Consider the following 27,109-nt stretch of genomic DNA (forward strand, 5'->3'; position numbering starts at 1 on the left):
GGGGAGCTCTTTGCACGTGTTGAAATTTATGACATGAAGGAGAAGCCCATGTGCACGTGAGAAAAAGGAAGAGAGAAAGAGAGGAAAGGGGAGCTCTTTGCACGTGTTGAAATTTATGACATGAAGGAGAAGCCCATGTGCACGTGAGAAAAAGGAAGAGAGAAAGAGAGAGGCCGCCGAAGTCGGCAGGCCGTACTATATGCTTTACAAGCATGTCCAATTCGTACTTCCCTATTGTAAAGTGAAGTATATCAGATGGCCATTTCATACTGCCCCACTTCAAGATGGAACCATATCCAATTAATCTTGGTTCAATAAAACACAGACATACATATCCATAGAAGAACCACTGCCAATTTTTTTAATACACGGTTTCCCATATTCGAAGGCTGATGACTCCAAGGACAATGTATTGTGAAGAAAATCTTAGCCCTTGGTCGAGATGCCTTTGGCATAATTTTGTCTACACTTACCCCCTTCTTTCAAGAAAAATTGTGGCTCAAGAGGCACATCCAAGGTGTTGGCATTTAAATAGGTTCCCCTTTTCCATTGTTTGAGATCAAGAATGCTATTTACACAGTCGGTTTGGGAGAGATTATGAAAGGATACAAAGTGTCAAGAGTGGATGGAATTCACTTTGATGGATTTCATGAGCACATGGCTCTATGTGCCATGTGGACATGCTTCATGGACTGTCGGAGCCAATTTTCCACCTATCCCTAAATAGGAGTGTCTAAAATCTTAGGAGGATTAGTACCGACAATTTCGTGAGCTTGTTTGGCTTGCATGTCCCGACAAGCTCATTTTATTAGGTTTTCTAGTTATTGGAACCCTCTTGCGTAAATGGTTTGTACACATGTTTTCACGGATGTTATTACACTATGGTGGATATTTGGCATGACATGTATATAGTCTTCGGTTTGAGGAATCCAACGAGTCATTCTGCATGTCAATCGGATTCTCGGGTGTGGATGTGTGATAGTTTCACTCACTAACCCTCGATCAAAATTACATATTAATCATTTTGACGATTTTATTTGTAAGAACTTGATAGGTTTTGCCCTACCTCAACCTTAAGGAGATTATGAACCCCAAACTTTTTCTCTAAAGAGGATAGATACTTCACCGATTGGACAAGTTGAGAAAGCGCTATCATAGCTGCAAATCAGCCTAGCGTTTTTCCTCCCAAATCATCCTAGTATTTTTCCAAGCAGCAGATCAACCTCAACATTTTCAAATTTTAGCCCTTTTCGTCATTGAAAAATGGCTTAGATCAGTTTTCGTGGTCTGGCATTGCAATCGTTACTTTGGAAACCAATTGAGCCTCTCCTTGGCCATTCCCTCGCCGTAGCAAGTGCTCCCATTGATGTTTATCATCGGCATCATTCCTCCCACACCAAGAGCACAAATTAGCTCCAAATCCACCCCTTGGTGCCATTTGCAATCCCACATTGAGACTATTAGAGTTCAAGCATCTCTTTGAATTCGTCCAATGGGTCCTAGTGTCTTCGAGGGATATGGAGTGAGGGTTGTTTTGTGGCTCTGCCCAGCCAATATGAGGTAGGTTTCTCATATCGGGTTGTGTCTAGCTATGTTTAGCCTTGGGTTTTGGCTTGGTTCCATGGCCATTAGGCACTTGCAGGTTGGGGGTATTTTTCCCATTGCCCATATGGCCTCTAATGCTTTCTTTTTCATATTTTCTCCCTATTTTATATTTTAGGGGCCCATGGGTAGCTAGCCGACTTGGCCATGTGTGGATATATAGGCGTGGGCAGGGCTCAAGAGGTGGTGTGTGTGCAAAGTCCCTATGGTGCAGGGTGCCCCATTGGGTAGCCTTAGGAGATGTATGGAGGGCAGGGGGGACAACATCCCTAGCGTTTTTGTGAGCTTCTCCCATCCCAAGAATTTGAAATTAACGGAGTTTCCAATGAGAATAAGCCTTTTTTCGAGGAGACGGGAGATTTTGACAAATTTTTGGTGGGCAGTCTCAACAAGGCAGAGTAGAAAGGTCAATTATAGTGGACACGTGCATGAAAAGATTGATCAAACAGTGAATCACCTGAAGAATTACCCGCTTGACAATATTCACTCTAGACGGTGAGAGGTCGTCAATTCTCCTCTAAAGACGGTAATGAAGCAAAAAGAAAAGCTGAGTGCAGAAAAACAAAAACTTTAGTCATAGAAAGAGTTTGACAGAGCTCTAGTAAAGAAGACAAATCAGTTGATGAAAAGCTTAAAGCACTCTCAAAAGAAGAAGAAATATCCTTGGTTATTTGGGTTGGAGATCGACTTTCAAGGTGGTAACCTAGATCCAAGTAGCATGTTCGTTTCAACAATGATCCCGCTTTTTCTTCCTCTTTAGATAGTTCCACTAGTTTGGATTCCTCTAGTTGCACAGAGGATGAGAAGAACCAAGAAAATTAGATTCTTGAAAATTTCTAGAACGTAGAGGGAGCTCTAGCAGTTCAAAGGAGGAGACCTCATCCTTTGTTGACAATTTTAACAAGTAGAGGGGGACTCTTTTATTTCCAAAACTACTTTTTGTTTGATCATTCGATTTTCTTGGATGAGGTTTAGATGTGATGCTAGACACTTAGCCAACAGTGACGATAGTTGAAGGAGGTTTCGTTGGAGTGTGGACTTCTCCTATCTCCATGTTCTCTCCTTCCTCTGTGTGTGTGGCCCTAGAGATTTGTTCATTTCTTTTCCCTTTTGTAAGCTTGTCAGTACCATTGTTTATGATCTCTTGTGAGCCTGTCAACACCAGTTATGGAAGGTTTGCAACCTTCTATTGGAAGGTTTCTTATTGGTCGCCAACAGATTTGTCAAGATCCTTTGGATGGCAATTTTGCACGTAGTGTCGGTAGTTAGTGGGGACATCTAGTTCCTACTCGTGTACCTTTGGAGAGCTCCAACCTTGGGGGCAGTCCATCGGGTGCAGATCTGGCCATGGCTAGTGAGTATAGTAGGTTCTTTCCTTGCGTTTTTTTGCCCAACTTTGTGGCATGTTACAGATCATCCCCAACGTTCTTCACAAGCTTGTTCTCAGATTCGATTTCTTTACTCTTCCTTCGAATATTGGTGTCATGTTGTGTATTGGATATTGATTACACACTTTAGATAGTGGGTATGTTCTCTTCAGCACGAGTGGAAAGGACAGTTTTGATGAAGATTTGAAGGAAGCAAGTTACAACAGTGGGAGTATATGTGCTCTTTTTGGTCTGTATATTGTATTGGATATGCAGAGAGGTGGCGCGAACATTTGGTTTGATCTCAGGGTGTTGCTTGAGTAGCTAGGTCTTGTTGGACCTGACAACTTCTTTGACAAACATGATCCTCAGATGAAGACCTTTCAGGTCTTCCTATTCTTAGCAGTCCAAGTTTACGCATGGTGTGATTCTCTTTGAGTCTCGAGTTCTTTGAGATTTAGGTTTTGCTAATCATTTACAAAGGAAGCAGTTTTACTCTAGGCTGCTGTCTCAAATTTCTTTCTAGTGGTACTCCTTGTCTTTTGTCAGGATTGCGTAGGAGGGGGGCTTCCTATCTTGGGGGCAATATTCAGCTTTAGCTCTTGAGCTTTCAATGATAGTGTTTTCGCTATTCCGACGTGGGATTAAGTCAGTTGTTACCTCAACGTTTACTTTTAAGGATACTTCTCTTTCAGAGGGGGTGCCCAAGTTATGATTCTCAGAGGGGACTATTGGTGATGGTCTTCAGCTGACTACCGGTGCTCCATTCAACGGAGCCATGCACGATGTCTTCTAGTCCTTGGTTTCCTTGCCCATTTCTCGTGGCTTTGGATGGTGTGCTTTAGCCCACAACACAATCAATATCTTGGTAAATGTTTTCTTTAGTCATTTTGGTGGTTGCTATGTCTTTTGGATTTGTGATGCGACGGTTGCTCTTCCTAGTGTATCCTAGGAGTAGTTCCTATGCCTCGTCTTTTAGATTGATACGTGGAGATTGTACCATTCATGACACACCTACTTCCCTTATCCTTAGAGTGACATGTTGTATTGTACACGTGGATAGTGGTCCTCGGACTAGAAACGAGTTACAATTAGTCATGGCATTCTTTATAGTGGCGAGACAGTCTTCTTGGTTCTCCCAAACTTGGATTCAAGGTGCCATCAGTATATTTCCTTTTGGATTCACCTACCTCTAGTAATCCAGTTACACAGGTAGAGAATGTTGGAGAGTTATGACACTTCACCATGGTTCGGGTGTTCTCCCTTTAGAGTCCCCGAGGATATGCAGCCAGTTTGGGAGTCAGTTGTTGCGGACTACTTCCTTCCAGTACCAGTGGTTCCATGAGCAACGGACATGATTGATAGTCTATTTGGTGGCTTTGTATAGCACCTTATTTTTCTTGGGTGCAGGGTCTCTTGATCAGTTGTTGCGAACTACTTCCTTTCAGTACTAGTGGTTCCATGAGCAACGGACATGATTGATAGTCTATTTGGTGGCTTTGTATAGCACCAAATCTTTCTTGGGTGCAGGGTCTCTTGATCTTGTCGTGTTAGCTACAGTCTCATTATTGATGTGTGTTCCTCTCTGTTGGATGTCAGTTCTCGATTCACTTGAGAGTTGGGTGATATTCACTCGGGTGGTGTTCCAGACAGATGAATATCAATAGCAGTCTTGCTCTCAGTTCCGATAAAGTTTCTTCAAATACAATTTGCAGTTCTTCATTATATATGGTGGTTGGTGCAATTCTTTGGTTATTTGTCATCGGATAGTTGATTTCTCAGGAGCGTCGGTTGTTCCAATCTTTGGACTTCCCGTAGCAACTTGGCGATTTTCACATGTGGTATATGACCGGAGGTGCAAATTTCCAACTCTTTCCTAGAGGGTGGAGTACTTTAGAGTTGGGAAATGATTCGGATACCATTAGTTTATCCCTTTATCCTCAATATTGATGCATTCTCTTGGAGTAGTCAACAACAGTACCTTTTGCAGATGTTGGGTGTGCGACTTGTTAGTCGGTTGAGTTGAGGAGATTCTTGATAGAGCTGTGATTTACTTTCAACGGACATAATTGTTCTTCCTGGACGTCTTTTGGGGTGGTGGTCGGATGGTATACTAGCCAGGTACTATTCGATCTCCGAGTTTTGTAGTAGATATCCTCGTCCACAAAATCCTCTCTTTACAATTGCAGATTGCTCACTGCAGCTTCATGGTCCAACTTCCTTTTTAGGAGCTGATGGGGGGTATTAGAGTTCAAGCATCTCTATGGATTCGTCTAGTCGGTCCTAGTTTCGCCCAGGGACGTGTTAGGGAGTGAGGGCCGTTTTGTGGCTGTGCTCGGCCAGTGTGAGGTACATTTCTCATGTCGGGTTGTGTCTAGCCATGTTTATCCTTGGATTTTAGCTTGGTTCCATGGCCATTAGGCTCCAGCAGGCTTGGGGTATTTTTCCCAACCTCGCTAGTATTTTTTCCATTGCCCATATGGCATCTAGTGGGGGTATTTTTCCTAGCCTTGCAAGTATGTTGTCCATTGCCCATATAACCTCTGGTGCTTTCTTTTCCCTAATTTCTCCCTATTTCCCATTTCACCAAGTCGTGGGGACTAGTGGAGAGTTGGCCAACCTAGACATGTGTGGGTATATAGTTGTGGGAATGGCCCAAGAGGTTGTGTGTATGCAGTTCATGTGGTGTAGGGTGCCCCCATTGGGTAGCCCTAGGAGGTGTATGGAGGGCAAGGGGAGAGGCAGCATCCCAAGCGTTTCCGTTGGCTGCTCCCATCCCTAGCGTTTTTCTCAACCATGAGCAGGGCGGCACCGCCAGACAAATGATGGGCGACAGGGGCATTCTCCTAGCATTTTTCTTTTGAGAGCATCTATACAGAGATGATGTGATCACCAAGATGGAGAGCACCACAACAGAGGTGGAGACATTGGAGAGGAGGTTCCATGATCTCTACTCGAGATATGTTTTTCTCTTTCTCTAGATCTGTTCTCTTGCTAGGAGAAGATACCGCCACAGCCTCGCCTTTGTAGGAGCCTAGGGTAGCCCATGTTAATACCGTGACATTGGTCTCATGTGCAGTCCCAGTTGGCACTGTCATTAGAAGTCGCAGTTGTGTGTACCTTGGGTCTATCCAATTGGCATGTCAGATCTGTCCCAAACCACCCTTTGTTACTTGTATGAGTAGCTTATTATAAGCATGGAGAGACTTTCCTAGATATCTCTATCTTTCTCTCTCTCAGATATCCTAGGTCTCTCTCTCTCTCTCTATCTCTCTCTCTCTCTCTCTCTCTCTCTCTCTCTCTCTCTCTCTCTCTCTCATTCTCAGATGTCATGTCTCTTTCTACCTCAATGATCTCTCTTCTCCATAGGTGTGCCTTGTTCATGTGTGTGGCATTGCAGGTGTTCTAGATCGGAGTTGAGGTGCCCATCGGATCACGAGTCAGTTCTTGTTTTCATTTCATATTCTGTTGTCACCTTCAAGAGGGATGGATCCAAAGGTGCATCAAATTCACCCAGAGGTGCTTCATCTTGCAGAGTTACCGAGGCGACATTCCCCAGTGGAGTTAGTAGAGTCTGCACTTGAGGTTCCATGCTCTCTACTCGAGATATGTTTTTCTCTTTCTCTAGATCTGTTCTCTTGCTAGGAGAAGATACCGCCACAGCCTCTCTTTCACAGGAGCTTAGGGTAGCCCATGTTAAGACGATGACATTGGTCTCATGTGCAGTCCCAGTTGGTAGTGTCAGTAGAAGTCGGAGTTGTGTACCTTGGGTCTATCCAATTGGCATGTCAGATCACCCTTGGTTACTTGTATGAGTAGCTTATTATAGGCATGGAGAGACTTTCCTAGATATCTCTATCTTTCTCTCTCTCAGATATCCTCTCTCTCTCTCTCTCTCTCTCTCTCTCTCTCTCTCTCTCTCTCTCTCTCTCTCTCTCTCTCTCTCTGATGTCATGTCTCTTTCTACCTCAATGATCTCTCTTCTCCATAGGTGTGCCTTGTTCATGTGTGTGGCATTGCAGGTGTTCTAGATCGGAGTTGAGGTGCCCATCGGATCACGAGTCAGTTCTTGTTTTCATTCCATATTCCAATGTCACCTTTGAGAGGGACGGATCCAAAGGAGCATCAAATTCACCCGGAGGTGCTTCATCTTGCAGAGTTACTGAGGCGACATTCCCCATTGGAGTTAGTAGAGTCTGCACTTGAGGTATTGCATGTGTGTACATTCCATTTAAGCAATCTACAGCAAATACCACATGAGCAACGGCATGGGGGACCCTTGAGAAGGTTGGTTGGGACCCCATCGGCTCTCTCTCTCTCTCTCTCTCTCTCTCTCTCTCTCTCTCTCTCATTCCCTCTCTTCAGGGAAAGTAAAAGGAACCATCATTCAAGTTAAAAACAATCATTAATGCAAGGAAAGAAGTAAGGACTTGTGGAATTTTAAAACCTAGATCTTCACCATTTCAATTCCGCTTCACCTTACATTGGTATTAGAGATTTGAAGATTTTGCACTAATCTGCTACTCCCCAAAAAATATCTTTTTCTCTCAAGTTTTTGGTTGTGTTGACATTCCTTCGGTGTATACTCCTCCCTCTCTTGGAATAGCAGGCCTGCCATTGCACCTAGGACTGTGCGTTTTGAGCATCAAAAGATAACAACCAATTGTAAACCGAGTGTTGCATGCGGGGTGCACCCATGAAGGGGGTATATAGTCTCTCGAAGATTAGTATGCGACCTTCCTTGAACCAAGAGCCAAAATCCTTGCATGGTCAAGACTCATAGAGGTGTGGAGATGACCACCAATCCAGAAGGCGAGTAATTTCCACCTACGGATCCTCCCATATGTTCTCCCCCTACCCCTCCATCCTTGCCACCACCCAATCCCATGGATTTGAGAATGCAGATGATGGCGGAGATGGTGATGCGGCAAGAAGAACCACCTTGATTAGAGCGTGCGAAAGAGATAGAGTGAGAGGAACGTTGATTGACGGCCGAAGTCAAGGAGCGTGGGGTAGACGTTGAGGCTCGTAGATGGAGGACGGGAGTGTGAGGCTGAGGTCGAATCTTGTAGACAAGAAAGGAAAAACATGTATGATCTCATCACAACTTTGACGATTTGCTTCAATACCTCTTCTTTGGAACCGGATTATGAAAGGCTTGCTAAGACAATTACGGAAGCGACCAATGCTACACGGATGAGCAATGAACCATTTCTCGAGAAGATAACATTCTGTAAGTATGACAATAAATTGGATGCTATTATCATTTATTGATGGTTGTATCAATATACATCCTATTTTGCGGTTGTTAAAAAGCCTAAAAGTAACAACGTTCTCTTGGCTTCCATGCATATCATGGGTGATGCCATCACGAAGAAGGATGAGTGGATGGAGAAGGAGGAAGCCCACAAAGGGACCCATTCCGAGTCTCTCCTTGTTCCCCCTCTCGAGCTTAGTTGGGAGGAGTTCAAGGAGGATCTAAAGACTCACTTCTTGCCTCCACAGTTCATGAAGCGCTTGAAAGTGGATTTTCAAGTTTTGTGTCAACAAGATAAACCAATGATGTTGTATGCTAACCATGTATCTTAATTAGGTGGACAATAAAAGAAGTTGGATGAGGAACGGCTCGAGGCCTTTCTCTTTGGATTGGACCATTCAATCAAGTTTGACATGGAAGCCGATGATCCAAAGACATTGCAAGAGGTGATACGCTGAGCTCAACTCCAAGAGATGAAGCACAACAAGGGTAAGCTCAAGATGGCCAACGCCAATGGAAACTCTTCCTCTGAAGACTTCCTAAGGACAAGGATAAAAATTCTAATGGAAATGGTAATAATAAAAAGAACTCTTCTAGTTCTTCTTCTCAATCTAAGGGTGACAAATCTAAGGATAAGGGTAAAGGAAAATATGATAAACCTCAACTCAAACTTAATGAAAAGATTGCTCAAGGAGTTTTAGGTGGTCAATTCAGCAGAGAAGAACAAGTGTTGTATACAAAGGAGCAAAGGTGCTTTCATTCTATCGTCGTAGGTCACATAAAAAAGGATTTTTCTAAGAAAGAATCTAAACAGAAAACCTCTTTTGCGTCAACTTCTGATTGTACTATGTATGTCAAAAAGTTAAAGTCCCTGATGGTAAAAAGCAACAAGGGCTACTCTTGCCGTTGCCTATCCTTGATGGACCATTTGAAGACATAAGTATAAATTTTGCAACTAATTTACCTCCTTCCTCATTTCCACGGAACATGCAAATGTCTAGCTGTTGTTGATAGGTTTAGAAAAACTTGCATGCTATTCTCTTGCAAGGCTAATGTAACAACACAAGATGTTGCATGGTTGCTTATAAAGCATTAATATCCATTGTGTGGTCTATCCAAGTCAATTGTGTCGGATCGTGATACCAAGTCCGCATCCCACTTTTGGCATGGTTTGTTTGTAAATTTTGGCAGTAAAACTTTTGTTTGTATTTCATCCACAATCTCATGGGAAATTGCAATTTACAACTAGTTGGCATTCGATATTCTCAAAGAAACAATCCTCAAAATGGGAAATGATGTCCCATGCAATTATGTATGCCACCTTGGACAATGCATAATGCTTTCCATATTTCTTGGCTTAAATTGTTCAGGGTAAACCTCCAAGGAGTGTTCCAAATGAGGAGCAATCGAAGATAATTGATGAAACTGAAGTTATGAAGCCGGAACAGATCCTTTTGCATTGGTTCAAGCACGGAATAAAGAAGAAAGCAAGGCAATACTTCCTAAAGTTCGATGATCAAGGGACACATGAAGCTTCTTGGATGGACAATGAATTTTCCATCGAATTTCCAGATTTTCTAGCCTCATACACGGAGGCCATGCAGCTCGTTACCCATACCTCACCTTAAGCAAGAGGGGATGTCACATGCACATGGCTCTATGTGCCACACATGGATATGCTTCATCGACTTTTAGAGCCAATTTTCCACCTATCCCTAGATAGGAGTGTTTTAGTGCATTGTATATATTCCCATCACTCTAGGGCTATCTATCTTTCCATTGCACACTAAGTAATACACTCTCTGTTGTCTACCTTGAGCTTCCTTCATCTTCTTCAAGTTGTGTGTGTTTCCCTGCAACCCTAATTCCAACAATTAATATCAAAGCAGGTTGCCTCCTCTCGGGCTTAGTCGTCAACAGCTCCAACACACGCTTGCTCACTTTGTCCAATTTCTGTGAGCTTTGGTGAGCGTCAGTAGGTTGACAAATACTTTGGGATTACTCATAGAGCTTGGTCTGTTCAAAATGTTCATTTGGGCTCATTTCGGCCTCCGTTTCCATTGTAGGAAGTACTACGTAGACTATTTTGTCATTTTCTGCACACAAAAAAAACAGTGTCGTTTTCTACATAACAGGTCCCTTACATACTTCTATGGTTTGTGCTATATAGCACGTGTTGTTCCCACTTTGTTTCTCCTCTTTTCGGGTAGTTTCACATTAGGTGCAACATTTGCCATGGCTAACAACAACACATATGTGTTCAAGATGTTTGTTGTTGAGAGGATAAATTGGATGTGGACAATTACCCTATGTGGGCTAATATGATGCAACATGTTCTTGTGTTAAACAACGTTTGGATATTGTGCAGGGCATTGATGTACGTCCTGGTTCTGAGGATGTTGCAGGTTTTGGTGGCAGGGTTGCTACTGCTAGAGCTGTTTTGCCTACGACTAAGCAAGCTCATTGGTCTGTGAAAGATGTGTAGGCTCGTGCTTTGATTGCATTATCTGTGAAGGGCACTATTACTCCTCACATTCGTTCAACAAAATCTGAAAAACAGGCTTGGGATATTCTAGTTGGTCTTTATGCAAGTCACAATGATGCAAAAATTGCATTGCTGTGTAAAGAGCTGGAGTCGAAATTATGCACGAGGAAGATGAAATGGACACTTTCCTTGTTGGTGTTAAGGATATAAACGAGCAACTTATTTTTGTAGGCGAAGTCATTTTTGACAGTTCCCTTGTGCAGACTGTTCTTGATGCTTTGTCAAATTGTTAAAGACTTTTGCTAGTACTTGGAGACTTGTGACCCAAGGAAATCCTGAAGTTGCAAGTTTGATGCATTATGCACATTGTTGTTGCAAGCGTCACTTTCCAGAAAAAACAGGGCTAAACAACATGCAATTGAATAGGCTTTTATTGTTGCTCAAAGAAAAGGTGGTAACAGTAATGTAACAACTTCTAATGGTTCTTCTACGAGTGGAAAATCTTCTGTTCCTAATGCTTCTGCTGGCAGCAATTTGTCTGGGAATTTTGGTGATAAGGGAAAAAAGAAGATGCATTGCAATTTTTGTAAAGCTAATGATCACTTGATCAAGTAGTGTCCAAAATTGAAGGCAAAAATGGCTAAGAAGAAAGAGGTTGGACCAACTATAGTGTCCAATACAAGTGCAACTATTGTAGAGTCGATGCTGATGTAGATGTAGAGCGGGCTTTTAGTGTAGAGTGTACTTATGATCCTCTTGTCCATGATGCATGCATGTCAGTTGTTGCAGATTCACACATGTGGTATTTTGACAGTGGTGGTACAAAGAACATTACCTCAGATCGTGATTTTTTTTATAAGCTCACTTTGTATGACAAGTGTGGGCAAAATTTTGCAAATGCTGTTGTGGATTTAAAGGCCGTTTCAGATGCCGAAATTTGGCATGCATGTTTTGGGTATCTCAATTTTGCTAGTTTGCTGTGTTTGCAAAAATCTATATGGTTGCTTCTTTGCTGCCTCTTGAAGCACCTGTCAAACATGTTTATGAAGGTTGTATTTTGGGTAAGATGCAACGTTCAAAGTTTCCAAGGATGGTTCAGTTAGGGCTACATGCAAGTTGTAGCTTATGCATAGTGATGTTTGTGGGCCCAAGCAAACTCCGTCCTTGGGAAATTACCTATACTTTGTGACTTTCATTGATGATTAATCCAGGCATGCATGGGTATATCCATTTAAAGCAAAGTCCAAAGTGTTTATGTGCTTCAAGCAATTTTTGGCTATGGCTGAAAATGTCTCGAAATGTACTATGGGCACCCTCCGTTCCGATTGAGGGGGGGAGTATATGTCTCATGAATTTAATGCATTTCTAGCTAGTCATGGGATAAAATACAATGTCATATACACCTCAGCAAAATGGTGTTGCTGAGAGGAAAAACAAGTCACTTACGGAAATGGCACGATGTATGGTCAAAAGTCAAGCTTTGCTGCATTCGTTTTGGCTTGAGGCCATCATGTGTGCCACTTACGTACTTAACAGGTGTCCTACGAAAGCTTTGCAGTCTATGAATCCATATGAAGCATGGCATGATAGAAATCCTTCTATTGAGCATATGCGTGTTTTTGGCTGTTTGGCATATGGTGCCACAAACGCAACACAAAAAATTGAATGATAAGGATGTCAAATGCATTTTTGTTGGTTATGGTGCTGAAAGCAAAGGTTACAAGTTGCATAATCCGCAAACAAAGCATATCTTGGTCTCACAGGATGTTGTGTTTGTGGAAGATTTTGTTCAACCCTTGTTGTCATGTACTAGAGACAGTAATGTAAGCTCACAGGACATTTATGACACTTTGTTGCCTCTTTTCAGTGATAGAACTTCGAATATAAATTCAAATGTGTCAAATGTACATCCTATGGGGGTTTTTGAAAATGTTACAGATCAGCCTATTATTGATGCAGATGTACATGATGTACTTGATGAGGAAAGGGTTAAGAATGAGCAGGCTAGAGGTATACCAAAATGGCTAGTGCATACTTTGCATGACAGTAAATTGGATGCACTTTTGTCTAGTCGTACTCGTTCAAATTCTTGCCATGCATCTTATGCATCAGATTGTTATGCTTTGGCTATGCCTAGCTTATGCTATGTTGAGGAACCTCTGGCTTTTGATGAAGCACAAAATTCAGAAAATTGGATGACTGCAATGCAATCAGTGTAATGGAAATGTCCTATGAACTTTGATAGTAGCGGAATTAGGAAATTAGATATAGCACTTTTGTGAGATTACTTTGTGAGCATAGCGGGTGAGCTTAATTGATGGTAGCAACATAAACATGATACTTAGTTAACTTGGCATGTACAATAATTTTTCAAGAGAGAGAGTTTAGAGAACATGACAATAGTTGAGGAACGGATTCATACGGAGCCAATAGGCATTTGTCTTATAGTTTCTCCCTTCAAGAGAGACTTGTACAATACAATCTTTGTGTTCCTTGTGACCTAGGTGATGCAATGAAGATGGAAAGATTTATGCATCACAAGCATAACATAAACTTTGTAGAAAGCATTAACTATCCCAAGCCTCAGTCCCAAGGCCTCAAACACCTTCGAAGGTGGAGAGAGCTAGCGGGGATTTTGGGTAGGGAAGAGGAAGAAGAAACATTCCATAGGAGAAAGAAATAGTTCCTCACTTATCATCACTCTTCTTGCTAGCATACATAATAGCATAGTAATGAAGATGGCAAGCGTAAGCATTGAAGCATGGCTCTTGGTTGGATTTGCATTCCATAGCCAAGAGTGTTGGTGTAGGCTCTCACTTCTCACAAGCTTGGAGAAGGAGGTGGAGTTCCTCTACTTTCACCAAGTGAGAATGAATCCACAGAATGAGTGTGTGAGAGGTGTATACCCCCCAGCACACCCCTTGCTTGCTTGGGGTGAGTTCTACTGTTTGCTCATGCCTCAAGCTCATTAGACCCCTCCCCCCCTAGCCAATCATATGCACCATGCATTTCAACTACATGGGTAGTCTTTGGACAAGTGTCCTCCTTACCCCTTAGAGAGATTGAGCTTGAAAATATCTAGATATTTGTTGAATGGAACTAGAAGCTCATTGGACCCCTCTTTAGCCCAGCCAATAGCATTCAAGCACACCATGTGGCTAAGCATAGGGAGAGTTTGACATGTGTCCCATGTGCCCCTTGAGAAAAGGGTGCCCTTTGGGTGAGTGGGAGGTTAAGTCAAAGATTATCCTAACTTCGGGGCTTTCCCCCTCCTTTGTAGGGTCTCTTTTTTACTCAAGCACCTTACCTCCCATGCATAGGAAGCGTCTCAAGTACCTTCCTCATCAAGCATGACAAGCACCTCAAGCACCTTAGTCATCAAGCAGGACAAGCACCTCAAGCACCTTAGTCAGCAAGCACGACAAGCACCTCAAGCTTAGGTCGGGTTCTGACCTCAAGCTCAGCCATAGCTTGCCTAAGGTAAAAGTAATTTTAACACTAACTATTGGAGGTCTTTAATGAAGCTAACCCTAAGGTCTTTTAAGCTCCATTAGATGCACGTTGCTCTTTAATAGACTACCTCCTTTTGGACCCGTATTGAGATGTAACCGAGTCTCTCCTCTTGGTCCCCTATTGAGATAAGTCTAGAAGCACTTTTTGCACATTGCTCTTTGGTAGACCGTCTCCTTTTGGACCCCTATTGAGATGCAACCATCTCTCCTTTTGATCCCCTGCTGAGATAAGTCTAGAAGAACATGTCTCTATTCTAACTCTTCTTCCTGTTTATTCTCCCACATTAAATGATCAGTTTAATATGAGAAAATCATTTGGATTAGCTAGATACTAGATTTTATGACATTACCTCTCTCTTGAAATCATAGTCGTCCTCGACTATGAGGTAGAGAAGATAAAGCCTAGTCATTAGTCCATGTTTCTTAGCGGGTAGAGGATCCCCTTTTACCCTACGACATCATTCCAAGATGGATGACTAATCCATTTGGTGCTTGGGGGCCGTAGCAGCCGCAAGCATGTTTGCTCTTTAGCCCATATCATACTTCCAAAGTAGAGTGACAAGTTCTACTTGGTGTTGAAGGCCGGCTTTCGAAACAATGCCCGTGAGAACCACACCCTAAGGAAGGGAAGGGTTGTTACCGAAGGGAAAAAAAAAACAAGCAAAGAAGAGTCTTTACCATTCACCATACCCCCCCCCCCCCCCCCCCAAAGTTAACCACAGGTAACGTGTCGCCAGTTTGGCCACACCCCTCCAATATCACCACAAGACGATCTCTCTTTCTCTCTCCTATTGCTCGGCCCCGCCCATATTCTCCCGCTCCTACTCTACCGCTGCATCATCCGACCTGGTAGGTGCCTTTGGTATCTCTATCCACACCCCAACCCCGGCGGGCCGCCATAGATAGTATCCTCCCTCTCTCTCCCAAATATTCTCTCTCTCTCTCTCTCTCTCTCTCTCTCTCTCTCTCTCTCTCTCTGTGTGTGTGTGTGTGTCCACACTACAACCCCGACGGGCTGTACCCCCACCCTGTTTTCTCCCCTCCCCCCCCCCCCTCCTTTTTGGCGGACCATTAGCCTAAAACACACCCCCCCCCCCCCCCCCCTTATCTATACCTAGCTCTCTCCCTCTCTCTTAGAATTAGCCACGGCGGGCCTTAGGGAAACTATCACCACACCCCCTCCCTCAATCTCTCTCCCCTCTCCCCCTCACCACATCCTCCCCCACTATATCCTCTCTCTACCCTATCTCTTCCCAACCCCTCTCTCTCTCTCCCCCCTCTCCTCCCTTGGTGGGGACCACCCCCCCCCCCCTTAACTCTCTCCTTCTCTCTTCCGCCCGTTGACTAAGCATAACCACCCCCTCTCCCCTCCTTGTCATGCGCGTTGTCGCTACCCCTGCCCTCTCGGGCCTCGCGCTGTACAGTGTCGCCCGCTGCGCACACTCTCATCCACACCCCCAACCCCTATCTCCTCTCCCCCTCACCATCTCCCCCCCCACTCTCACTCTCTCTCTCGCTATGTGCGTCACCCGCTACTGCCCGGCTCCACACCACCGCGAGCTCGTGCTGCACACCACACACACACACACACACACACACACACACACACACACACACACACACACACACACCCACACGCTCACGCGCACACACACACACACCCCCCCCCAATTTTCTGCGTCGTCTGCACTGCATACAAGCCCGTTCCCACCGCACACTTGTGCACACATACAAATACACACACACACACTCACGCATGCACACACACATATACATATATACACACACATACGCCCACATGCATATACGTACACACACGGGCATATACGCACGAATACAAAAAAAACCCGAAGGAGGTCTACGATTACGACGGCAACGAAAAAGAAGGAGGACTCAAAGCACGTGCCGCCAACAACAAAAAGGAGAAATGCGCCGAAGGCATGCCCTGGCCGACCCCGAAAAAAAGTACGCTCTACACTGACGCACTGGCAACACACCATTTGTCGGCAACACGCAACCACGATGCCAATTTCAGTAATTTATAGGTTATTTTTATCATTTCTTCAGTTTTCACCAAGCCATTGTAAAAAAAAAATCCCACTTTGTAAATTTCCTCTCTCTAGGTGATGGTCACAAAGGCCCACCTAGAGATTCTCATCTTTTAATAGCCTCCCAAAACAAAGCAAGGGTCAACCACACCGGGCCCGCCACTTGCTTTGTCTCTCCGATTAAGCTTACCCTAATCACACCGGGATCACCATAATCCAAGCATCCAACACCTATAAATTGGCACTGAGAGGTCACTATTGGGGGCGGGGGGGCAGTTCATGAGAAGTCAGCACTTGGTAGAGTGTAGTGGGAAGAGTTGACACTATCACCATCACGGGGAGGGGGCTTGTGTGTTGGGTTTGCCTTGGGAATTGCACCATGCGAAGGGAGCCACACCCATCTCTCGACTCCAATGGCCGATGCACACATGTATACACGCTCTTGGCAGAAAGCTTCACAATCATTGAGTCGTCTTAGAGAGCGCACCAAGTAGGTTGCACCATCTTTTCTCCCTACCTCTCTACCACCACGGCGTGCCATTTGTAAATACTGCAGAAGTAATTCTCCCTCACTCCCCCGAAGGTTTTCATCATTTGCAAATCTCTCTCTCTCTCTCTCTCTCTCTCTCTCTCTCTCTCTCTCTCTCTCTCTCTCTCTCTCTCTCTCTCTCTCTCTCTCCGTCTCTCCGTGTGTAAGTTTGCGGTGTTCATGTCATCGTGGTTTGCGTCCTAGCCGCTCAAAGCTAGGTGGTGCTCCCTGTTCGCTTTACCATGGATAGGCTCTGTTCGCTTTACCGTGGACAGGCTCGAGGCGCGCCATTTGGCCCCTTGCGTTTTAGAGGCCGTCAGGGTTCGGGGTTTGCTTTGCTCCCGTCATTTGGTGCCCCCACTGAGGAGGGCTTTCTAAGACCCTTCAATTTACAATACTGAAAGTGACGCCCACTATCAATCATGAACGAATGGCTGAAGGAATCTTCTAGCTGGAGGACGGAAGAAGAGGAGACGAAGGAGGCACTAGCTGCCTTCATTGAAGTACTCCTGCCAGGCTGCAGTGTCGTCAGTATTCAAGAGGTAAATTCTCCATCTTGTGTTGCTCGTTCTAACCATAAATTGAGAGCATCAGGTGGGAGGTCGGTGAAGTGCCATCACTGTTGTCAACCAAGACACACTGTCAATGAGTGCCAGCAACAAAGGCAGCGAAAGGGCTGAAATCGTCTACATCGACATTCATCGTGAAGAAGTCATTCACATCAAGGAAGGGAAGAAAACGGTGAGGCCTCTTTTCCCTAAAGAAACTGCAGTCAAAGTTATAACTCCAAAGTGGCCTAAAGGGGCAGCGCGAGCCAAAGGAAAGGAGAAGTTAAGCCAGTCTGGAAACACATGACCCCGAAGGGAGAAGCATCTGGCCAAGCAAGTGCTTCAAGCTCAGAAAGCCGGGTTGTACCCAACTTGCCAAAGAGGAAGTCATCCGAAGCTAAGCAGCGGAAGGTCGCCTACCGATTTGCATGACGCATGCGAGTGCTACCAATCCACTTCGACAATCCTGAAGAAGAAGTGGTAAGAAGATTCTCCTGTCCTAGGGAAGAGTAGTTCAGTTACTGCTCTTGCTGTTTTGGAAAGCGAGTGGAGGATCTTCCTCCTCTCCCTCTACAACTTATCCCGAAGAAGCTTTCTACCACGGGTGAAACCCAGTGAGCTGGGGACGAGTTGCAACTGAATGGAGTAGAATTCATGCAACACGCCGACTACGGAAATTACCTGCAGTTGCTATTAGCCAAGAGGCTGGGAGTGGTCAGACGCGTCGTCACCACCCCGTACGTGCTGAGCAATGAAGGAAAGGTAGAGCCCATGAAAGGCAACGATCTCTTGTGGATGTGCCGACTCATCAACACTGGCACGGTAAGAGTATAAGTAAGTATTCCACCTTCTGTGCATGATGGAAAACGGGCTGACGGCATTCCTGTTCAAATTCCTACAGCATATGCATGTGAATATCTATGTAGATAGGAAAGTCTTCTACCAACAGAAGATCGTATACCTATTCGGTGCGGCGGTACTAGGAGAAATCCTCAATTCCCCGAACCCTATCATTCTCCCCATATTGGATTACCATCATTCCTTTAATGTTTCTATCTTTATCTTGTTTTAACCTATCCACCTACCCCTGTAAAAAGCCGCTATGAGCCGCTACTGTTGTTAATGTATTAGAAAAAAAAAGGTTTGTAATTTCCTGAGTCACTACCATGGCAAGTGTTTCTTTCCCCACGTTTAGTGGAAAGAACGGAGAAGATCTCACCACCGACTTTTTGGATGATTTCGACATTGCTTGTGTCGTCTCCAACAAAGATGACGACACTTCACGACTTAGAATTTTTCCTCTACTGATGAAGGTAGAGGCCAAGTCATGGTATAATGCATTACCCCATGCTACCAAGAATGCATGGGATGTGTTAAGGGTTGCTTTTGTAAAGAGATTTGGTGGAGGCACAACCTCGGAGAAGCTATGGCAGCTACTGACAGAATTAAAGCAGGGAGGTATGCTGGAGTATGTCACCTACGAGTCCAAATTTGTGGACTTATGGGAGAGATGGTTGCCTCACTAGAGAAAGGAGAAAGAGCACCTAATTTCCTAAAGAAGGACCGTTTCATTGCTGGTCTATGGTCGCCGCTTAGAGAGAAGGTGAAGGGAAGGTTTCCTGCAACATATGAGTTGGTAGTCGAAGTAGCCGCCTTAAAGACAAGAAGCTACGCATGCAAGCAAGAGTAAATGAGTCAAAGGAAACAAGCTCGGCCCGACCAACCCCAGTGACTGCAACAGCCAATCATAGAGTCCAACCGCAGGAAGCATCAGAAGAGCAACAAGACCTGCTGAGTCGCATCACCACCCAACTAGAGAGTTTATCTGTGCATCTGGTGCAGCAAGGGCATGCACCTGGCAGGAATCCAGAACAAGGAAGAGGACAACGAAGGCAGAACCAAGAGTATCACTGTTACAACTGTGGGGAAGATGGCCATGGAATGTACTACTGCCCACACCCAAGGAGGCAGAATTTCAATAGAGGGGGGAGACAAAATCAGATCTCTCCGCCAAGAGCAAGACCACCACCACCTAGGCAACCAGGACCAATTCCACCTGTACAACAACAACCACCACCCCAACCGCTCATTCCGCCACTACCCCCACCACCTGCTGTGAACCAAGCGGTGAGTGTTATTAGCTTGGAGGGTAAGGGGAAGGCAAAGGTAGAAGAATTAGTTCGAGAGTAGCACAAAGGGAAAGCGAAGGTAGAAGAAGTGGATGCTATGGGAGTGAAGCGTGCCAGGCACGAAGAAGCATCTCAAAGAGAAGAGAAGATGAAAGGGAAGGCCAAGTCTAGCAGCAAGCAGCTAAACCGCGGCGGAAGATAGACATCGTGGACTTCTCATTAGGAGAGTATGCAAAACCCTATGACTTAGTTCAGCATGTGTTAGTGCAGGGCCCGAAGATAACTTGGCCCCAATTACTCCACCTTGCACCAAGGATGAGGAGGCAATGGACAAAAATGGTAAGTACCAGGAAGTCAAGACCCAGGATAGTTGGGGCTATCTCTGGAAGGGATCTCGACGACATCCTACCAACCATGGACGCTCACATCAAGGGGCAACGAATTTCAAATTTCTACATAGATGGCGGCACGCAAATATGCGTCATGAGTGAAAAGATGATGCACCATCTAGGTCTAGAGGAAAGTAGGCCGGCACCCTGCCGAGCCAAGATGGCAAACAATGTAAGAGTGAAATGCGTGGGCATTGTGAATGCGGTCAAAGTAAAAGCATTCAATACAAAAGTGGAGGTAGACATCTTCGTCATGCCACACAAAGGGGAGGGCTACTCCATCATTCTTGGGAGGCCTTGGCTTATGGCTATGGAAGCTAAACAAGACTGGAGCACCGGGATGATTCAGATGAAGGACGCTAAAGGAAGGTCCATATTCTACGACATGAGGACTGGAAAGCAGCGCAACATGATCTTGGAAGCTTTAGAAGATGAGTCCACCAACGACTATTCGTCTACCCCAAGAGAAGAGACGACCACCACCGACGGAAGTGACAGTAGCATCGAGGTGATGGGGGTCATTCTTAAAGACACAAACAGATTGACACAATCTGAAACACCCCCGACAAACCAAGAGGGATCATCAGGTATGCAGTCCTTGGAGGATGCAGGTAAGTTACAAAAAATGCTCTCAAATGAGTTAACCAATGAAGAAAGGAAGGAGTATGTCTCCATGCTAGGTAACTTCACTACTTTGTTCATTGATGGCTATGATAAGATCACAGGAATCATAGTAGTGCAACACCACATAAAACTCAAAGAAGGCAGTAAACTCGTAGTACAAAAGCTCAGAAGACTTGGAGTAATCCAACAAGAGCCCCTTCTTAAAGAAGTGAGAAGTTTGCTACAAGCAGGTTTCATCTACCCTGTCGAAGACTCAGAATGGGTCTCCCCAGTCGTAGTCACACCAAAAAAAAATGGTAAGTGGAGAGTCTGTGTGGATTATAAACCTCTCAATGCAGCCACGAAGAGGGATCACTTTCCCCTCCTATTCCAGGATGAAATGCTCAATGAGGTGGCAGGTCACGAGCGATACACAGTGTGCGATGGCTACTCAGGATACTTCCAGATTAGCATTGCGGAGGAAGATCAGAAGAAGACAACTTTCATCACACCTTGGGGATGTTTTGCCTACAGAGTGATGCCGTTTGGCCTCACTAACGCCCCGGCCACATTTCAGCGCTATGTGACTTTTGTTTTCCAACCCTACTTTGGAACATCAATACGGGTTTTCATAGATGATTTTTTGCATCTATAGTTCACGAGCCCTTCATTTAAGCAAAGTCTATGATGGCTTAACCAGGCTGCAAACCTTGGGTGGCCAGCTCAACGTGGATAAGTGTCACATTGGTGAAAGCAAAGTCACTCTCCTTGGTCATGTAATTTCAGCAAAAAGGATCGAGACTGACCCTAGCAAGATGCAAGCCCTGGTATCTTTGTCGTCACCCACCACCGCTAAGTAGCTGGTTTCTTTCCTTCAGAAGGTAAGATACTTAAGCAGGTTCATTCACTTGCTATCTCAAGTGGTCCTTCCCCTACAACAACTCACCCAGAGGGATGTCTTCTCATGGAGTGAAGAGAATGAGCAGCAGTTTACTGAGGTAAAGCAAATCCTAGCTAAGCTTTCCACTATTTCACCTCCTAAGTGGGATGAGCCATTCTATGTGAACCCTAGTGTGGGAAGTGATACACTCGGAGCCGTGCTAATGCAAAAGGATCCCAAAACTTCTTTCATGCGTCCTATTTACTTCTCTAGTCGGGTCATGACCCCGTCAGAAAAGGGATTTACCGAAGTAGAGCACATGGTTCTGGCACTAATGTTTGCTACCACCAAGTTCCGCTCCTATCTCCTGCCTAGACCCTTTGTAATCCTGACAATGGAAGAGATTTTCCCATATGTAATGCGACACATGGATGTCTCATCTAGGATCTCAAAGTGGTTGATTAGATTACAAGAGTTTGACTACACCATGCAAGTAGAAAACTCCACCAGGGCTAGTTTAGCGGGAATTCTCACTCATCGCCATTATGAAAAGAAGCTGAAGGTCAATACGAAAGCAAAGGAAGAAACACCAATGGTAGAGAGTCCTAGGCTAGAAAGAGCTCACTCTCTTTTCTTTGACGGAGCATACAAGAGAACAATGGATCAGTCTGCAGCAGGCATAGTCATTTTCAATGAACAACAAGAAAGAATGTTCTCCATTGGGCAGTTATTACACTCCCACTCCAACAATGAAGCAGAATATGCAGCCCTAATTCTTGGGTTGAAACAATGTATTTCACAAGGAATTCAGCGCCTAAATGTGTTTGGCGATGCTTTGCTTTTGATAAGCAGATAAATGGCACCTGGGTTTGTAAGAATCGGGTTTTACTTGGTCAACTACGCCAGGTTAAGGATCTTCTAAAGAAGTTTGAAGCAGTGAAACTATTTCATGTCCCCAGAGCTGAAAATCAGGAGGCAGATGCTCTAGCCAAAGAAAGAATACAAGACGTTCCCGTAGGGGCCATCAAACTAAAGCTACCTCTCTTTCAAGGTAGTGATTCTATGCCTGATATCGTCAGTTTTTTAGATACAGGAGAATGTCCAGCAGGATACACCAAAGGCCAGAAACAGTGGTTGGTAAGGAAGGCTACTAGGTACCGCCTTGTAAACAACCACTTGTATTGTAAGGGCAAGGATCAAATTCTCAGGCGGGTGCCAACCTCCAGTGAGATCACAGAGGTAATTTCAAGTTGCCATGATGGCGTCTGCGGCGGTCATTTTGCTCTAGACATCACCAGTAGGAAGATTCTACAAGCAGGATAGTCTTGGCCTAGTTTGAACAGGGATGTACACCATTGGTGTAAAACATGTAAGGCTTGTCAAGTGGCCAGTGATCGCACATTAACCTACGAGCCACAAACTCCTATCATCTCATATGGTCCTTTTGAGAAATGGGGAATAGATGCAATCGGTCCTTTACCAAGGGGCCAATCAGGTAAACTGTACATCATAGTGGGTGTAGACTACATGACTCGATGGGCAGAAGCAACAGCCACCACCCGCATCACAGCCCAAGAGGTAGCAAAGTTCATTTTTGAGCATATCTGTTGTCGTTTTGGCACTCCTCTTGAGATAATATCAGATAGAGGACCAGGATTCATAGGTGATTTGGTGGGAGAACTGATGAAGAAGTTAGGCATCACACGCCAACATTCCACACCATACTATCCACAATGCAATGGTCTGGTAGAGAAGGTAAACGGAATGATTTGCAAAATCATCACAAAGCAGGTGAACAATCACACAGGGGACTGGTATAAACATCTCATGGCAACTCTTTGGACCTACAGAACAACGTTTCGAACATCACTAGGTTTCACCCCTTTCCATCTAGTTTATGGGAAGGAGGCAATTCTACCCATTGAGGTACAGATAGCCAGCTTACGAGTTTTGGCTAGCCAGATACATCATCCAATTGTAAATCTCTGAAACCACATCTTGGATCTGGAGAGACTCCAACTAGATAGGGAAGAAGCAATCAATCACTATGCAACATAGGCAGAACGACGTCGGCTCACTTTCAATCAAGGGCTTAAAGAAAAGGGACTGGAAAAAGGTATGTTAGTGCTGAGATATGACAACAGATTTGATACCAGGAAGGACAAGAAATTTCAACCCAGATGGGAAGGGCCATTCATCATCAAGAAACACTATGACAACGGCAGCTATAAGCTGATGAAAGCAGATGGGAGAATTCACAAGACTAGGGTCAATGGATGGAGACTGAAAAGGTATTTTCTTAGGTTTGATCCATAATTTATGCTAGACATTCCAGAAGAGGGAGAACCCTCTAACTCCACAACTAAAGATGCAGAGGAAGGGCTAGAAGCATGAATGCCTCTAGCCAGATGGGAGGGCTAATGATGGCCGGCTTTCGAAACAATGCCCGTGAGAACCACACCCTAAGGAAGGGAAGGGTTGTTACCGAAGAAAAAAAAAAAACAAGCAAAGAAGGGTCTTTACCATTCACCATACCCCCCCCCCCCCCCCCCCCCAAAGTTAACCACCGGTAGGGTGCCGCCAGATTGGCCACACCCCTCCAATATCACCACAAGACGATCTCTCTCCCTCTCCTACTGCCCGGCCCCGCCCATATTCTCCCTCTCCTACTCTACCGCTGCATCATCCGGCCAAGTAGGTGCCTTTGGTATCTCTGTCCACACCCCAACCCCGGCGGGCCGCCATAGATAGTATCCTCCCTCTCTCTCTCCCAAATATTCTCTGTGTGTGTGTGTGTGTGTGTGTGTGTGTGTGTGTGTCCACACTACAACCCCGACGGGCCGTACCTTCACCTCCTCTCATCCTCATCCTCACCCCCCCCCCCTATCTATACCTAGCTCTCTCCCTCTCTCTTAGAATTAGCCACGGCGGGCCTTAGGGCAACTATCACCACACCCCCTCCCTCAATCTCTCTCCCTCTCCCCTCTCCCCTTCACCACATCCTCCCCCACTATATCCTCTCTCTACCCTATCTCTTCCCAACGCCTCTCCCTCTCTCCCCCCTCTCCTCCCTTGGTGGGAACCACTCCCCCCCCCCCCCCCCCCCCCCCCCCTTAACTCTCTCCTTCTCTCTTCCGCCCGTTGACTAAGAATAACCACCCCCTCTCCCCTCCTTGTCGTGCACGTTGTCGCTACCCCTATCCTCTCGGGCCTCACGTTGTACAGTGCCGCCCGCTGCACACACTCTCATACACACCCCCAACCCCTATCCCCTCTCCCCCTCACCATCTCCCCCCCCCACTCTCACTCTCTCTCGCGCTCTGTGCGTCGCCCGCTATTGTCCGGCTCCACACCACCGCGAGCTCGTGCTGCACACCACACACACACACACACACCCACACGCTCACGCGCGCACACACACACACACACACCCCTTTTTCACCATCCTCGCCCCCCCCCCCCCCCCCTTCCCCTTTTCTGCGTCGTCTGCACTCCCAGAAACCGAGAATATATATATATATATATATATATTGCATACAAGCCCGTTCCCACCGCACGCTTGCGCACACATAAAAATACACATACACCGCACGCTTGCGCACACATACAAATACACACTCACACATGCACACACACATATACATATATACACACACATCCGCCCACATGCACATATGTACACCCACACACACGCATATATGCACGAATACAAAAAAAAATACCTGAAGGAGTTTACGATTACGACGGCAACAAAAAAGAAGGAGGACTCAAAGCATGCGCCGCCAACAACAAAAAGGAGAAATGCATCGAAGGCATGCCCCGACCGACCCCGAAAAGAAGTACGCTCTACACCGACACACAGACAACACACCATTTGCCGGCAACACGCAACCACGATGCCAATTTCAATAATTTATAGGTTATTTTCATCATTTCTTCAGTTTTCACCAAGCCGTTGTAAAAAAAAATCCCACTTTGTAAATTTCCTCTCTCTAGGTGATGGTCACAAAGGCCCACCTAGAGATTCTCATCTTTTAATAGCCTCCCAAAACAAAGCAAGGGTCAACCACACCGGGCCCACCACTTGCTTTGTCTCCCCGATTAAGCTTACCCTAATCACACCGGGATCACCATAATCCAAGCAGCCAACACCTATAAATTGGCACTGAGAGGTCACTATCGAGGGGGGGGGGCAGTTCATGAGAAGTCGGCACTTGGTAGAGTGTAGTGGGAAGAGTTGACACTGTCACCATCATGGGGAGGGGGCTTGTGTGTTGGGTTTGCCTTGGGAATTGCACCATGCGAAGGGAGCCACGTCCATCTCTCGACTCCAATGGTCGATGCACACACGTATACACGCTCTTGGCAGAAAGCTTCACAATCATTGAGTCATCTTAGAGAGCGCACCAAGTAGGTTGCACCATCTTTTCTCCCTACCTCTCTACCACCACGGCGTGCCATTTGTAAATACTGCAGAAATAATTCTCCCTCACTCCCCCGAGGGTTTTCATCATTTGCAAATCTCTCTCTCTCTCTCTCTCTCTCTCTCTCTCTCTCTCTCTCTCTCTCTCTCTCCATGTGTAAGTTTGCGGTGTTTATGTCATCGTGGTTTGCATCCTAGCCTCTCAAAGCTAGGTGGTGCCCCCTGTTCGCTTTACCGTGACAGGCTTGAGGCGCGCCATTCGGCCTGCGACATTTTAGAGGCTGTCAGGGTTCAAGGTTCGCTTTGCTCCCGTCAATGTTTGTGAGTCGTCGTCACCATAAACATGATCCTAAGCATGCATACTATTTAAATTTGTGCACAATAAAAAGAGAACTAGTCTTATAAGACAAAAACATTGTTCATTTAAAATGCATTTTTATATGCTTAATCATTGTAAGCATTGACAGGGTTTATATTATTCTTAAGCTAGGTTCTTTGCATCCATCTAGCATCTTTAAGAGAATAATTCTTAAACTTAATAAGATATCGTCAGATAATCTTACCGTTTCTTAATACCTTGTCTTCATGTCATAGGATGGACTCAGATTGATGGCTTCTTTTGATGGCGCTCCTTTGTAAGGATTATGTAGGCTCTCATGGAAAACATGGTGCATGAGCCAATGGTTGGAAAAATTTAATTGATAAGCCATCTCATTGATTGGCTTAAGAATTTAAGAAGGAACGTAGTATCTTTTTGCTAGTTTAGCATAATACTCTTGGTGGCCCATAGGATTCTTGCCTGTAGTATGCCTTAGACGAGCCTTGAGAAACTTTAGCAAGACCCAATCATTTTACTTAAAGGCTAAGACTCTTCTGTGCTTATTAGTAGCAGCCCTTTTGCCTTTGCTTTGACATGGATATAACCTCTTTAGTCTTGGAAAAGATTCTTGTGAATCTCGGCTATATTCATCAGTAGCGAAGATCTTCCCATGTACTTTAAGTAGTAAGGGACTTTTGGATCTTCCCTCTTTAACCTTGAAAGGTGCTTTCCGCATAGAACTATGTACAATGTCATTGTACGCATACTCTATAAGAGGTAGGTTTTTCTCTCATTGAGAACGTTGACCTACTTCCATGACATAGGCTTTTAGTAGATCAAGAATCGTTAGATTAGTTATTTCACTTTGGTCATCCGTTTGTGGATGATAGGCTGGAAGAGAAATTTAATTTACTTCCTAGATTCTCAAAGAGACCCTTCTAAAAATTACTGGTCATTCTAGGATCTTTGTCCGACACTACGGATGTTGAAAAGCTATGATGCTTGAAAATTTGAGATA

The sequence above is a fragment of the Adiantum capillus-veneris genome, chromosome 8, assembly GCF_014529385.1.
Source record: "Adiantum capillus-veneris isolate H3 chromosome 8, ASM1452938v2, whole genome shotgun sequence".
Classification (NCBI taxonomy): domain Eukaryota; kingdom Viridiplantae; phylum Streptophyta; class Polypodiopsida; order Polypodiales; family Pteridaceae; genus Adiantum; species Adiantum capillus-veneris.